The following is a 14,216-nucleotide window of genomic DNA, read 5'->3' as shown; positions in this document are numbered from 1 at the left end:
GCCTAAGGGCAGGTGGGGGGGGGTGCCCAAAACTAAGCTAAGCTTCTACACTAGTCCCTCCGGTAACCACCGGATTAACCAAAGTGTATGATCCCAAATTAGTGAAGGACAAGATCCCCACTGCCCTCCCTGGCACCTGTCCAGCCAGTCCAGGAACATAGGCTGCTGTCCCCACCTTCATGGCAGGGGCTGAGGAATGGGCAATAGTAGCTGCTTTGTGCACACTGGTTACGAAACAGCAGTCTCTCCCTCCTCAAGCACTCTTCTGGTTGTTACAAGGGTTTGATCAGGCTCCAGAGTTCTGAAATCGTTGATTACAGCCATTCCTTTCAGCTCAACATTTGCTTCAGTTGGAGGAGGGACCAACCACTAGGGCTTCCTATGTAACCTTTTTGTGTGGCACTGGAATGGATTTTTTTTTTTTTTTTGGTCATAGGTATTTATTTTTTATGTTTTCTGCCAGCTTTATTGAGATATAACTGACATAACACTGTGTATGCTTAAGGTACACAACCTGATGATTTTATGTATATAGTGAAACAGTTTTAATAAGGTTAGTTAACACATCCATCACCTCACATAGTTACCTCGTGTGTGTGTGTGTGTGTGTGTGTGCACATGTGCGATGAGAACAAAATGGACTTTTTTTTTTTTTTAAGAGAGAGAGAGAGAGGTAGAGAAAGAGAACGACAGAGAATCCCAAGCAGAATCCACGCTTGGCAGATCTCAGCCTGAGGCTCAATCCTACAACCCTGGGATCATGACCTGAGCCAAAATCAGGTGTCGGATACTCAACCAACTGAGCCACTCCGCTGCCCCTAAAATAGATCTTTTTTTTTATTAACTTAAATACACCCCCATTTTAGGAGTATAGTTCTCAGTTCTTTGAGTTTTTATCAATACATGACAACTGTTGTCATAAAAATAGAGCCCATTTGTAGCACTCGCAGTCTCCCTTACGCTCCTTCCCATCCAATCCTCACCCCTTACTCCCAGCTCACGAATCCTTTCTATCACCGTAGATTAAAATTGTCAGTCTTGGGGCACCTGGGTGGCTCAGTCGGTTAACTGTCCAACTTGGGCTCAGGTCAACTGTGGATCCCACAGTTCGTGAGTCTGAGCCCCATGTCGAGCTCTCTGCTGTCAGCACAGAACATGCTTCAGGTACTCTGTCTCTCTCTCTCTCTGCCCCTCCCTGACTTGTACTCTCTCTCAAAAAAAAAAAAAAAAAATTTAAAAATTTTAAACGGTCAATCTTGACAATTTTATTTAAATGGAGTATCATAACACGTAGTTTTCCGTGTCTGTTTTCTTTTACTCAGCAGTTTTTGACATTCATCTATTTTATTGTCCATATTAGCGGGTTTTGGTGTTTTGTTCTGTTGTATTTTTTGCTGAGTATTTTACTGAATAGGTACACCACAATTTGCTCATCCCTTGACTCATTAATTAACATTTGGATTGTTTCCACTTTGGGAATATAAAGCTGCTATGATGGGGCGCCTGGGTGGCTCGGTCAGTTAAGCGTCTGACTCTTGGTTTCAGCTCAGGTTATGATCTCATGGTTTGTGAGATTGAGCCCCAAGTCAGGCTGACAGCATAGAGCCTGCTTGGGATTCTCTCTCTCAGTTTTCTCTTTGCCCCACCGCTGCTTGCACTCTCAGCCTGTCTCAAAATAAATAAATTTTAAAAAAGCTGCTATGACTATTTTTGTACAAACATTTTCATTTTTCTTGGGTAAATACCTAGAAGTGCAATTGCTAGGTCTTGATGGTAAGAAATTTTATAAGAAACCGACAAACTGTTTTTCCAAAGTGGGTGCTTCATTTTACATTCTACCTTTCCCCACTGGATTACCTTGGTGTCTTTACCAAACATCAATTATTAAAAAAAAAATCAATTATTTGTGGGGCACCTAGATGGCTCAGTCAGTGGAGCATCTGACTCTTGATCTCAGGTATTGAGCTCAGGGTCATGAGTTCAAGCCCTGCATTGGGCGTGGAGCCTACTTAAAAAAAATAAAAAATAAATAAGAATAAAATAAAAATCAATTGGTCATATATAGGTGGTGTATTTCTGGACTCTGTTCTGTTCCAATGATCTGTATGTCTATACTGATTTTTTTTTCCATTTGAAGTAGTTCTATTAAGTTCCTTGCTAAATATATAAGTGTGCTTAAATTAAAAAGAATTTTTTTTTTTTTAAGTAGGCTCCATGCTGGGTGTGGATCCCTATGAGGGGCTTGAACTCACGACCCTGAGATCAAAACCTGAGATGAGATCAAGAGGTGGATGCTTAACCAACTGAGCCACCCAGTTACACCTGAAACTCCGTTATATATAAATGTACGTAAAAATTTATATCATAAGTATTATAAGTTATAACATATTATAAAAATTATAATTATGTCTTCATTTTATATATAAAATGTTTTATTTATATATAAACATGGTAGGAATACATATAAATATAAAATGTAAATATAAAGTATGCAAATATATAAAATATATAAATATAAATATTTAAACTATTTAATTTCATAAAATATAAGTGTCTGTAAGTATAAAATATAAAATATATAAATATGATATTGCACGCTTTCTACCAACTTTTGCAGGCTCCAAATGGCACTTCCTTCAAGAAATTTTCTGTAGCTGGGAAGAAAATACTTGTGAATAAGTTAGATTTAACTTAGCATACTCATAATGGCAGAAAAGTAACTACAGTCTCAATGCTCAACAATAGGGCAATAGATACCATAATGTTGCATCTATGTTATGTGATAAAATGCAAAAAATCGGGATTCTGAAGCAACAATGGTGTAGAAAATGCTCACACTATATCTTGGGCAGCCAAAAGCAGGCTATAATATGGTATGTCACTTTAATTAAGATATAAATAGAGGGGCATCTGGCTGGCTCAGTCAGTAGAGCATACAGTGCTTGATCTCAGGGTCATTGAGTTCAAACCCCACATTGGGCATAGAGCTTACTTGAAAAAAAAAAAAAAAAAAAGGAGTACACATAGAAAATAAGGTTGGAAGAAATACCAAAGGGACGCATGGGTGGCTCAGTCGGTTAGGCATCCACCTCTTGATCTCAGCTCAGGTCTTGACCTCAGGGTTATGAGTTCAAGCCCCGTGTTGGGCTCCACACTGGGCATGAAGCCTACTTAAAAAAAATAAATAAGAAAGAAATACCAAGGTGTGTGGAGGTATTATGATTGAATGTTTTCCAATAGTCTTTTATATGTTTTAATCGTCTGACTTTTCTATGATGAGAATATTTTATTTTATAATTGGGAGGCTCTCCATTGAGATGTTATGTCTTCCTTCTCTGTTATTTTATAGCTCTGTGTAAATCTCGTAGGTTACCTATCACATTCTATCTTGTATTATAGATATCTGTGTACTTCTCATTTATTTGTTTCTAACTTCTTGAGAACAGAGATCTCATCTCATTCATTTCTTTTTTTTTTTTTTTTTTTTTTTTTTTCATCTCATTCATTTCTTGATGTCTGATCCTGGCACAGGGCAAATGCCTGTCACATGACAGATGCCTGATAAAATAAATATGAGTAAGCCAGTTGTTCCCAGTCAGGAACATAGTTCCATTGTCACCAGATTTTCTGATTCAGAGAAGCTGGAAATTTGGATATTGGTAGAACTCTCCTGATTTTTAATCATAAAATATTCAGAGTACAAAGTGAAAAAATAAATAAATATGAGAGGAAGGAGTTTACAAATGAGCATTACGGATATTGGAATAGCGCTAGTTCTTGGGGCGCCTGGGGGGCCCAGTCGGTTAAGCATCCAACTCTTGGTTTTGGCTCAGGTCATGATCTCAGGGTTGTGAATTCAAGCCCCGCATTGGGCTCTGCGCTGCCAGTAGGGAGCTTGCTTGGGATTCTCTCCTTCTCTCTCTCTCTCTGTCTCTCTCTCTGTCTCTCTCTCTCTCAAAATAAATTAATTAATTAAAAAAGTAAAGAGTCTCTTATGGTTAAAAAATAAAATAAAAAAAAGGATGGGGCTCCTGGGTGGCTCAGTGGGTTAAGCGTCCAACTTCAGCTCAGGTTATGCTCTCTCGGTGGGTTTGGGCCCCTCACTGGGGTCTGTGCTGACAGCTCAGATCCTGGAGCCTGCTTCAGATTCTGTGTCTTCCTCGCTCTCTGCCCCTCCCCCACTCATTCTCTCTCTCTCTCTCTCTCTCTCTCTCTCTCTCTCTCTCGCACTCAAAAAATCAATAAACATTAAAAAAAAAAAAAGGAATAGTGTAATAGCTCTTTAGTTTGCAGAATTGGCTGGTTTGGGTTGTCTGGAATCTGAAAATGACCCTGGACCTCATTTACCCTAGTCACATTTAACACCTGAACATTGTTTACTAAGCAAACAAAACAAGAAACCAGAAGGTGCTAACTTGGAATTAAACTGTGGGAAAATTTTGTTTCCATGTATTTGGTAGGTAGTTGTTCACTTTTTTTTTTTTTTTTTTTTTTAATTTATTTTTGGGACAGAGAGAGGCAGAGCATGAACGGGGGAGGGGCAGAGAGAGAGGGAGACACAGAATCGGAAACAGGCTCCAGGCTCCAAGCCATCAGCCCAGAGCCTGACGCGAGGCTCGAACTCACGGACTGCGAGATCGTGACCTGGCTGAAGTTGGACGCCTAACCGACTGCGCCACCCAGGCGCCCCATGTAGTTGTTCACTTTTAAAAGGTATTTGTTTATTAAACAAATTTGTAAGAACAAATTGAGACAATCACATGGGGCAAAATCCTAAGAAATCAATTAAAATAGACACAGGTAATATTACTCAGCCCTAAGAAAGAATGAGATCTTGGGGCACCAGGGTGGCTCAGTCAGTTAAGTGTCCGACTCTTGGTTTTGGCTCAGGTTGTGATCTCACAGTTCATGGGTTTGAGCCCCACATCGGGCTCTAAGCTGATGGTAAGGAGATTCTCTCTCTTCCTCTGTCTCTCTGCCCCTCTCTCAAAAATAAATAAACTTTATTTATGTATGTATTTATTTATTTATTTACACAACCTTTTTTTTTTTTTTTAAGTTTATTTATTTTGAGAGCAAGAAAGCACGAGCTGGGGAGGGGCAGAAAGAGAGGAGAGAGCAAGAATCCTGAGCAGGCTGTGCACTGACAGCACAGAGCCTGATGTGGGGCTTGAACTCACGAACCACGAGATCATGACCTGAGCCGAAGTCAGTCACTTAACCAACTGAGCCACCCAGGCGCCCCCAAAATAAATAAGCTAAAGAAAGAAAGGAAGGAAGGAAGGAAGGAAGGAAGGAAGGAAGGAAGGAAGGAAGGAAGGAAAGAAGGAAGGAAGAAAGGTCTTGCCATTTGTGACAACATGGATGAACCCAGAGGGTATTATGCTAAGTGAAATAAGGCAGACAGAGAAAGACGAATACCGTATGATTTCACTTATATGTGGAATCTGAAAAACAAAAAAATGGACAAACAATCAACGCAGACACAGACCCATAAATACAGAGAAGAAACCGGTGGTTGACAGAGGGCGGCAGGGGGATGGGCAAAAGGGATGAAGGGGCGTGAGGTCCAGGCTTCCGGTTAGGGAATGAGTCAGTCACAGGGATGAAGGGGCACAGGGAATGACTACAGGGAATGTAGTCAGTGGTGTAGCCGTACCTGACAGACGGTAGCTACGCTTGTGAGCACAGCATAGGGCGTAGACTTGTGCAATCACTGCGTTGCACACCTGAAACTAATGTCACACGCTGCAGTTTAGAAAAACAGGGGCGCCTGGGTGGCTCGGTGGGTTACGCGGTTAAGCGTCTGACTCTTGATTTCGGCTCAGGTCACGAACTCACAGTTCATGAGATCGAGCCCCACGTCGGGCTCTGTGCAGAGTGTGGTGCCTGCTTGGGATTCTCTCTCTCCCTCTCTCTCTCTGCCCCTCCCCTGCTCATGCACACACGCACAAACTCTCTCTCAAAATGAATAAACATTTAAACTAATAATAGTAGGGGGCGCCTGGGTGGCTCAGTCGGTTGAGCATCCGACTTCGGCTCAGGTCATGATCTCGCGGTTTGTGAGTTCGAGCCCTGCATCGGGGTCTGTGCTGACCGCTCAGAGCCTGGAGCCTGCTTCGGATTCTGTGTCTCCCTCTCTCTCTGCCCCTCCCCCACTCATGCTCTGTCTCTCTCTGTCAAAAATAAACATTAAGAAAAAAAAAAAAAAGATTTTATTTTTAAGTAATTTCTACACCCAGCCTGGGACTTGAACTCACACCCCGAGATTGAGTCACACGCTCCACTGACTGAGCCTGCCAGGCTCCCCACCTCTTTCTGAAGTTTATGTAAACGGAATCATGATGCATATATATATATACTCTTTTTTTTTTTTAATGTTTTATTATTTATTTTTGAGAGAGAGAGAGACAGAGTGCAAGTGGAGGAGGGGCAAAGAGAGAGGGAGACACAGAATTCCCAAGCAGGCTCCAGGCTCTGAGCTGTCAACACAGAGCCTGATGCGGGGCTCAAACTCACGAACTGTGAGATCATGAGCTGAACCTAAGTTGGATGCTTAACTGACTGAACCACCCAGGCTCCCCTCTTTTTTTTTTTTTTTTTTAGTTTCATTTAAGTAATCTCTTCACCCATCATGGGGCTTGAACTCAACGCCCCCAAGATCAAGAGTGCCACACTTTTCCGACTGAGCCACCCAGGCTCCCAGAAGCAGCAATAATTTGGTTTCATCATAATTTGACACTAGGTTTAGTTCTTACAAAGGCACAAAGTAGAACACAGGTACCAGTTTCTCAACTGCATTGTTCTGGGTGGTACCATGAGGTAAGATGACGTATCACAATTTTATCCATTCTACCAATAAATTGGAAAGGAAGAGAAAACTTTATTTGGCTCCAAACAAAAGGTTATACTTTGTTTTCAAGTCAAGTGAAATTATCTGTGAGCAATTTTCAAACATATTGCAGACAGACATAGGAAATTAAAAGATTTTTTAAAAAAAATCTGACCAGCAGAGTCTACTGTCTCAAAATTCAGTTTCAGAAAATGAGATGGGACAGAACTTACAACAAATACCAGAACATTTGCTACATTCCAGCCCTGTTCTAGGCACCCACAGAGCCATGACATTTATGCAAGGTTCACATTCTAGCCAAAACGCAAGCCGTGCCAGCACAAACCCCGTTAATAAAATCAAAAGAGTTTTTATGATAAAGTACAAAACATAGCTGTGATGGGACACCTAGGTGGCTCAGTTGGTTAAGCGTCTGACTTCGGCTCAGGTCATGAACTCGCAGTTCGTGGGTTCGAGCCCCACATCGGGCTCTTTGCCGACAGCTCAGAGCCTGGAACCTGCTTTGTATTCTGTGTCTCCCTCTCTCTCTGTTCCTCCCCTGCTTGCACTCTGTCTCTCTCACTCTCTCTCAAAAATAAAGATTAAAAAAAACCTTACCATTAAAAAAAAGCAAAAAACAGGGGTGCCTGGGTGGCTCAGTCGATTGAGGTCCGACTTCAGCTGGGGTCATGATCTTGCGGTTCATGAGTTCGAGCCCCGCATTGGGCTCGTTGCTGTGAGCCTGGAACTTGCTTCAGATACTCCGTCCCTCTCTCTCTGACCCTCCCCTGCTTGTGTTCTCTCTCTCAAAAATAAATAAAACATTAAAAAAAAGAAGAAAACAGCACAGCTGTGACTATAAGCCCAACAAAAAACTACGAATCCTTTAGCCAAACTAATCCCTGAGGTCCATAGCTGGCTGCCTTTAAGAAGGGTTATGCTGCAGTTCCGTGGGTTAGGTCCCTCTGGGGTGGGTGGGGGTAGGGGAGGAGACAGCACCTGTTGTGCCCACTCCTGCATGCTGCTGCAGACTGTAAGGGAGAGGGAGGGCGACTCGAATGAATGAATGAATGAATGAATGAATTCCCTCGTGTCTCCATTCGGCCTATGTTTCCCACTATTTGTGAGCCTCTGTCCTCCATGAACTCACTGACGGCTGGGACGGGGCTTCATTCACCGTCCTCCCTCTGCACCTGCCACTTAACAATGCCACATCCCGCCCCTGAGGTCTTCAGCATCATCGCCTGAGCTCTGGGAGCCTCATGTCCTCATCTGCAAGTTGGGGAGAAGGTTCGGAAGGTTGTGATTCTCTGTTTAGCTAACTTAGGCCTACCATCTTGCCCAACAGACATTCAAGGAATGTGCTAGGTACTTTGAAGGAATCAGAGCGAAATACGGCACCACCCCTGGCTTCGAGGGGTTTCCGGACTGTGGGAGGATGGGAGGAGGGAGGACAGGAGGGTAACAGCCTATAATGCAATACAGTGTGGCTTGCAGAGCTGTAGGGAGAGCCCAGAGGAGGTGGGGAAGAGACGCTTGAGTCCAGCTTTCAAGGATGCGTGGAACTTCCCCAGCAAAAAGGTTGGGGGTGAGTATTGACGGCAAAGAGAAGAGCAGGTCAAAGACACGGAAGGTGTCAAAGTGCACTGCTCGCAGAGGGAATTGGTAAATAGTTTGTGCTGGCCGGGGCTCAGGGCCAGGGTGCAGGACGGGCTGGAGAGAGACTCTGCGGTCTGGTCACAATGGGCCCTCTGTGCCACCTAAGTAGTTTGTGCTGGACACGTCGGTCAGGATGCCTGTCATTCCAGCTTGTTTCCAGGCGAAATGGTGCCACCCACTTGGGGAAGCTAGACTGAGCTGCTTTTTTTTTTAAAACAAAAACAAAAACACCTTTATCGAAGTGTGTTATTTACGCAGAATCAGATGATTCCTTTTTATGTGTTTTGTTCAATGAGTTTTTGACAAATGTATTTACCTGTGGAAACCCCACCAGAATCAAGATCCAAAACATTTCCGTCACTCAAAAAAAGCACCCTTGTGCCCCTTCGTGCTCGTTCTTCACCTCACCGTCCCACATCCCAGGCCCCCGAAATCTTCAATCTGTTTTCTTTCGCCGGTTTGCCTCTTCCAGAATTTCATATAAATGGCCTCATCCGGCTTACAGCGCTCACCCAGCCTAACGCTTTTGGAGTTGGATTCATGTTATTGTGTGTATTAGTAATCTGTTCCTTCTTGCTGCTGAGTGGTATTTCTTTGTGCGGCCACAGTCACTCCATCCGTGATGAGCATTTGGAGCGTCTCCACGTTGGGGTTATTGTGGATAAAACTGCCGTGGATGTTCTTATATAAGTCTTTGTGTGGACATGTTTTCACTTCCCTTGGGTAAGTGGAAGTGATGTTTAACTTTTAGCAAGTGCCAAACCGAGAGAGAAGAGAAGGGGAGAGAAGGAAAGAGAGACACTCAACACAGACGTTCCGTTAGCTTCCCTTGGCTGGTGAGGGATTATGGTAGGAGAGGGGAGGGGGCGTGGGAGCTGTCACTCATCCATGCACCCACATCTCTGTGGCAGCCCAAACCACCATGGCCACTGCTGGCATCCCGAGGAAGTCCCTTTTTCCCCCAGCATGTGGAATATTCCATGGCACCAGAGAAGCCCCCATGGAAATGCCAGGGCAGGTGCCTCGAGTCCCCAGGAAGCTGAGGCCCATGCAGGTTGGGGGTGGGACGGCTGGAGACGAGGCCTCAGGGAAGGTAGGGAGGGCAGGACATGGGCAAGGGGCTGTGTGGACAGGCAGTGCCTTGAAGGAGATCCGGTGGCCCCAGGAGCCAGCCCCACACCCCACACCCCCTCCCCCAACCAGGCCCCAGAAGTGGCCATTGTCACACTTGGGCAGTGGAGGCCAGTCTCTTGCAAGCCTTTGTGGTTTAAAAAGGAAGGACAGAACTATCTAGACAAACTGCACAGCAACAGAAGGTTAGGGGAAAAATAACAGTCGTGAGGCCTCGGTGAGGGCCCTCCCCACCGCATTCCTGATGCCCCATCTTTTTTTTTTTTTTTTTTTTTTCGTTTTTAAGTTTATTTATTTTGAGAGAGAGAGCGAGCACGAGCTGGGGAGGGGCAGAGACAGAATCCCAAGCAGACTCCACACTGTCAGCACAGAGGCAGGGGCAGAGACAGAATCCCAAGCAGACTCCACACTGTCAGCACAGAGGCCAGTGCGGGGCTCGAACCCACGAACCGTGAGATCATGACCTGAGTCCAAACCAAAAGTCGGACGCTTAACTAACCGAGCCACCCAAGCGCCCCCTGAAGCCTGTCTTTGGAACATGGGTGAAGCCGCAGGTCAAGCCTCCTGTGTCACTCAGGCTGCTGACCTGTGCTCGGCCCTACCCTGGCCCTGCCGCCAGAGGACAGCCAGCAACGCCTTCTACGTTTTTGTAAAGTAAGGACACAGCTGTTTTCAGCATGGAGGCAGTAATAAGTTGTCCCTGATGGGCTCTGTGTGAGAGTCCTCAGGGCACCTGCTCCCCTCTCCTTCTTGGATCCAGCCTACCTTGACCCTGGGCCAGTCTGGCATGGGAGCTGCAGAAAACATGGGGAGGCATAGGAAACAAATCCTCAAAGCCAAATCTGCAGAAGCAGATGAGTCTTTTGTGAAATTGGCAGGCTAGTTCTCCGAGCCCCCAAGGCCCCTTTGCACACACCTGGCCCTGGGTTTGATCTCAGAGGTGGCGGCTCCTTCCCTCCTGCAGCTGGTTTCATGTCGGGTTTCAGTTCCAGGTTGCATCCTGAGAACCCTCTCTGCAGGCCCATTCTTGTATAACTTAAAAGACCTTGACCCTTGCCAGTTGCCGAAAGCACACTTTTCTGCTCGTCCAGGTAAAACACCTGGAGAAGCAGTTTCACGAAACAGGCCTTCAGTGGCCCCCAGAGATGGACTTTGTCCCAAGCTCAGTTCTTTTTATTTTTTTTTTTTAAGTTTGTTTATTTTGAGAGAGAGAGCGTGTGCGCACAAGTAGGTGAGGGCAGCGAGGAGAGACAAAATCCCAAGCAGGGTCCGTGCCATCAGCACGGAGCCCGATGTGGGGCTGGAACTCACAAACTGTAAGATCATGACCTGAGCTGAAATCCACTCGGACGCTTAACCGACTGAGCCACCCAGGTGTGCCACCCCCTGCCCCGCCAAGCTCAGTTCTATCAGAATTGTGTGTTCGTGAGTATGTGTGGACGTGTGTGTCTGAGTATGTTTTACATACTTAATCGTAAAGTTCAAACTTTCAGACCTTCCGCTTTCTGGCTGTAAATTTGATGGGATGCAGTTGTGATTAAAAACATTTTGCTTCCAGGGACACCCGGCTGGCTCCGTCGGAAGAGCGTGTGACTCTTGATCTTGGGGTTGTGAGTTAAAGCCCCATGTCGTGTGTAGAAATTATTTAAATCAATAAATAAGCTTAAAAGAAAAAACATTTTGCTTCCCCAAAAGGGTGCAATACTTGGAATAGTCATGTTCGTAGAGACAGAAAACAGAAGGGCAGTTGCCAGGAGCGGGGGGCAGGGGGGAGGGGGGAGTCGTTTAATAGGTATGGAGCTCCAGTTTTGCAAGATGAAATGAGTTCTGGAGGTCAGTTGCACAACAACACGATGTGCTTACCCCTAATGAACTGTATGCTGAAAATGGTTAAGATGGAACATTTTATGTTATGTGCACTTTACCACAATTAAGAAACAATCTGCCGGGTCTGCAGAAGATCATGAATATTTTGTGGCTTTGTACGACCTGACACTGGATGGCTTTGTGCCCGGGGATCATTTTCAAATGCAGTCAGCAGTTAGGATGTGCCATAGATGTGGTTAGGGTGATATAACAGAGGTGTTTCAGGTATGCATAGTGGCCACATCCCAGTGGATGTGTGGCCCCTAACAGAGAAATCCCTGGACCCCAGCAGCCTGAGTTTTGCTTTTGACCAGAAGTCTTAGTGTGGGCTGCTCTCTGGTTTCCAAGGCTGTAGGAAGAGAGTATCTCTATTTTGAAGACAGGAAGTTCATTGCACATTTGTTTTTTTTTTGTTTTTGTTTTTTTTTTACCAAGACATGTCAGGACAACGTTTTACAAGAAAGCCTGGAAAGGGAAGTGGTATGAAAATTGTTTGGGTTTTAATACAGAATATATTTTTTTAATTTTGCACATATTTAGAAAAATTATGAGTTCCATCCAGATATATGCAGCTACCTTCCAGAAAAAGGGGGTATTACAGTAAATTCATCTTGATCAGGTGGCACAGAGAAAACTTCTGGAATAGTCACATTTGAAAATTCCTTATTAAAAAAATTAGTAATAAAAAGAGAAAATGCCTTATTAACAAATGCCTTTGCCTTAAAACTGATTTAGCCAAAAACTGCTAATATTTTCTCCACAGAGCCTTCATAACTTGGGCACAACAAATAGTACTTGAAACAGTAAAGACAAACAAACAAACAAAACCAAAAAGCAAAAAAACCCAAAGAACCACCTGAATTGAAACATCATTTTGGAGAAGGGAGAAGGAAGGAAGGTGTTGAAGTAATATATTGGAATAGTTATCTAGTGCCGTCGTTCACTTGACCATTAATTTCAGGAGTGTCCTTATAATTATGTTAAATTAAAGATCTTGCAAATTATAGGTCACAGATATCCACTTTCAATGTGGAATAAGTCTATAAAGATGCTCGTTAAGATGCTGCTCTAAGATCAGAATGAAAGTGTGTCCATTTAACTCGGTGAGGTCAGGCCCGCTTTATACCCCAAGGGATCTGCAAGGCTGGATTTGAAGCAGTTAACAGATTCATTTAAGCAAAATCTTTGGTTTCTCGGCTGGCAGTGTCCTTAGCAAGGAAATCACGTGACCACTCTGGGTGAGGCAGAGTCCCTTCAAGGACATTCAGAGGGTTTGGGAAGTGGCTGCTTCAAATTCACACCCCACCCAGAGGGACTGTGGCCATTGCCCTGGGCTGGGGCGAGGGCTCCAAGGCGATTCTGACATGCAGCCAGGGATGACCAGCGGCCCAACGTAGATCGACAAGAGGATTATGACTTTGATCTTATTTCCATCGTCTTTCCTGTGTGGGAAACAGGCAAAGGAAAAAAAAGAAAAGTCAGCGGGTAAACATATTTTAGCGACCCGATAAAGTATCTGCTGTAATTCCAACCAACTGGTGTGGCCCAGAGGACATTCTCCCCTTTGCACTCGGCAGTGCTGCGAAAAGGTATTGTCATTCTGTCTGCGGTGGAAAACCCTAGCTCTGGAGATCAGGTGAGGGCCCAGCTGGTAAGAGGCGGAGCCAGGGCTCAGACCGGCCTAATCCATCTGCCCCTTTGTTCTGGGACTGAAACAATCCTCTTCTGTGAAGGCCCATCCATTCTGTGTTTTGTTCCCTGCACTTGGGCTAGCTCCATTCTTTTCTTACCCTCGTTTTCCTTGCTCAGGGCGGAAACTGAGATCAGCATAATTTCTGAGCAAATAGAAATTCACAGGACAGCCGGCCCGAGAGTGCGGAGTAAGAGGCGCGCTCACTTGGTGTGAAGCACGAAACACTTCCAGATGCCAAAATCACTTCCCGCCCGCTCCACGTTGTTTGGCAGGGCTAAAATTAAATCCTGCTTTCTAGTAGCTGTGGTGGGAATTGAATTTTGCATCTTTCGTCTGACCGCTTCGAAATGACCTTGAAAGACAGGAGAGCCTCGGTCAGTATTAGTGGGTAGAAAATAGCGTCAAGGGGCGCCCAGGTGGCTCAGTAGGCTGAGCGTCTGACTTCCCCTCAGGTCATGATCTCATGGTTCGTGAGTTCGAGCCCCGCATCCGGGCTCACTGCTGTCAGCACAGAGCCTGTTTTGGGTCCTCTGTACATGCCCCTCTGGCTGCCCCTCCCCCAGTCTCTCTCTCTCTCTCTCTCTCTCTCTCTCTTAAAAATAAGTAAATATTAAAAAAAAAAAAAAAACCAGCTTTAATTTCTAAATCAAAGAATTTTTAACGCATAGATTTTATTCAAAGACAGGCAATGTTGAAAGAGATCTCACTCTAATGGCAAACAACAACAACGACAACGACAACAACCTTGAATTTTCAGCTGAGCTCATTTTCCAGGACTGCTTGAGCAGCTGCTGCCACCTCATGGAAAATTTTTATAAATTTCCAGTTGAGGCAAGAATCCACCATCTCCATGGTCTTCCGGTTACTGCTACCAAGGCACGTTCCCTCAGACCAAAAAGCCCCTGGAAGTCTTTGGGCCTGCCAGCCCAAAGCAGTTGAGAAGCAGTTAGAGTATCATAGACATGTGGCGATTAGAAATCAAGCAATTAAAAAAATTAAAACATCAACATTAAAAAACAAAAAAAAGAGGGCGCC

General features: G+C 44.7%; 1 long non-coding RNA gene across 4 annotated transcripts in view; it reads left to right on the top strand.

The window, feature by feature from the left end:
- The window catches only part of LOC131500753 (uncharacterized), a 54,372-nt gene that overhangs the window by 10,818 nt on the left and 29,338 nt on the right, over window positions 1-14,216 (top strand). For 2 of the 4 annotated variants that reach the window (XR_009256443.1, XR_009256442.1), the window contains exon 2: window positions 2,210-2,345. The exons of 1 other annotated variant lie outside the window; for it this stretch is intronic. This is a non-coding gene — a long non-coding RNA (uncharacterized LOC131500753). Of the gene's footprint in view, window positions 1-2,206; window positions 2,346-14,216 lie in introns of all 4 variants that reach the window. One more of the 4 variants, XR_009256445.1, reaches the window with a different exon arrangement.

This window comes from Neofelis nebulosa, chromosome 18 (genome assembly GCF_028018385.1).
Source record: "Neofelis nebulosa isolate mNeoNeb1 chromosome 18, mNeoNeb1.pri, whole genome shotgun sequence".
Classification (NCBI taxonomy): domain Eukaryota; kingdom Metazoa; phylum Chordata; class Mammalia; order Carnivora; family Felidae; genus Neofelis; species Neofelis nebulosa.
The sequence above is the reverse complement of the archived record's forward strand: the minus strand, read 5'-3'. Positions and strand labels throughout refer to the sequence as shown.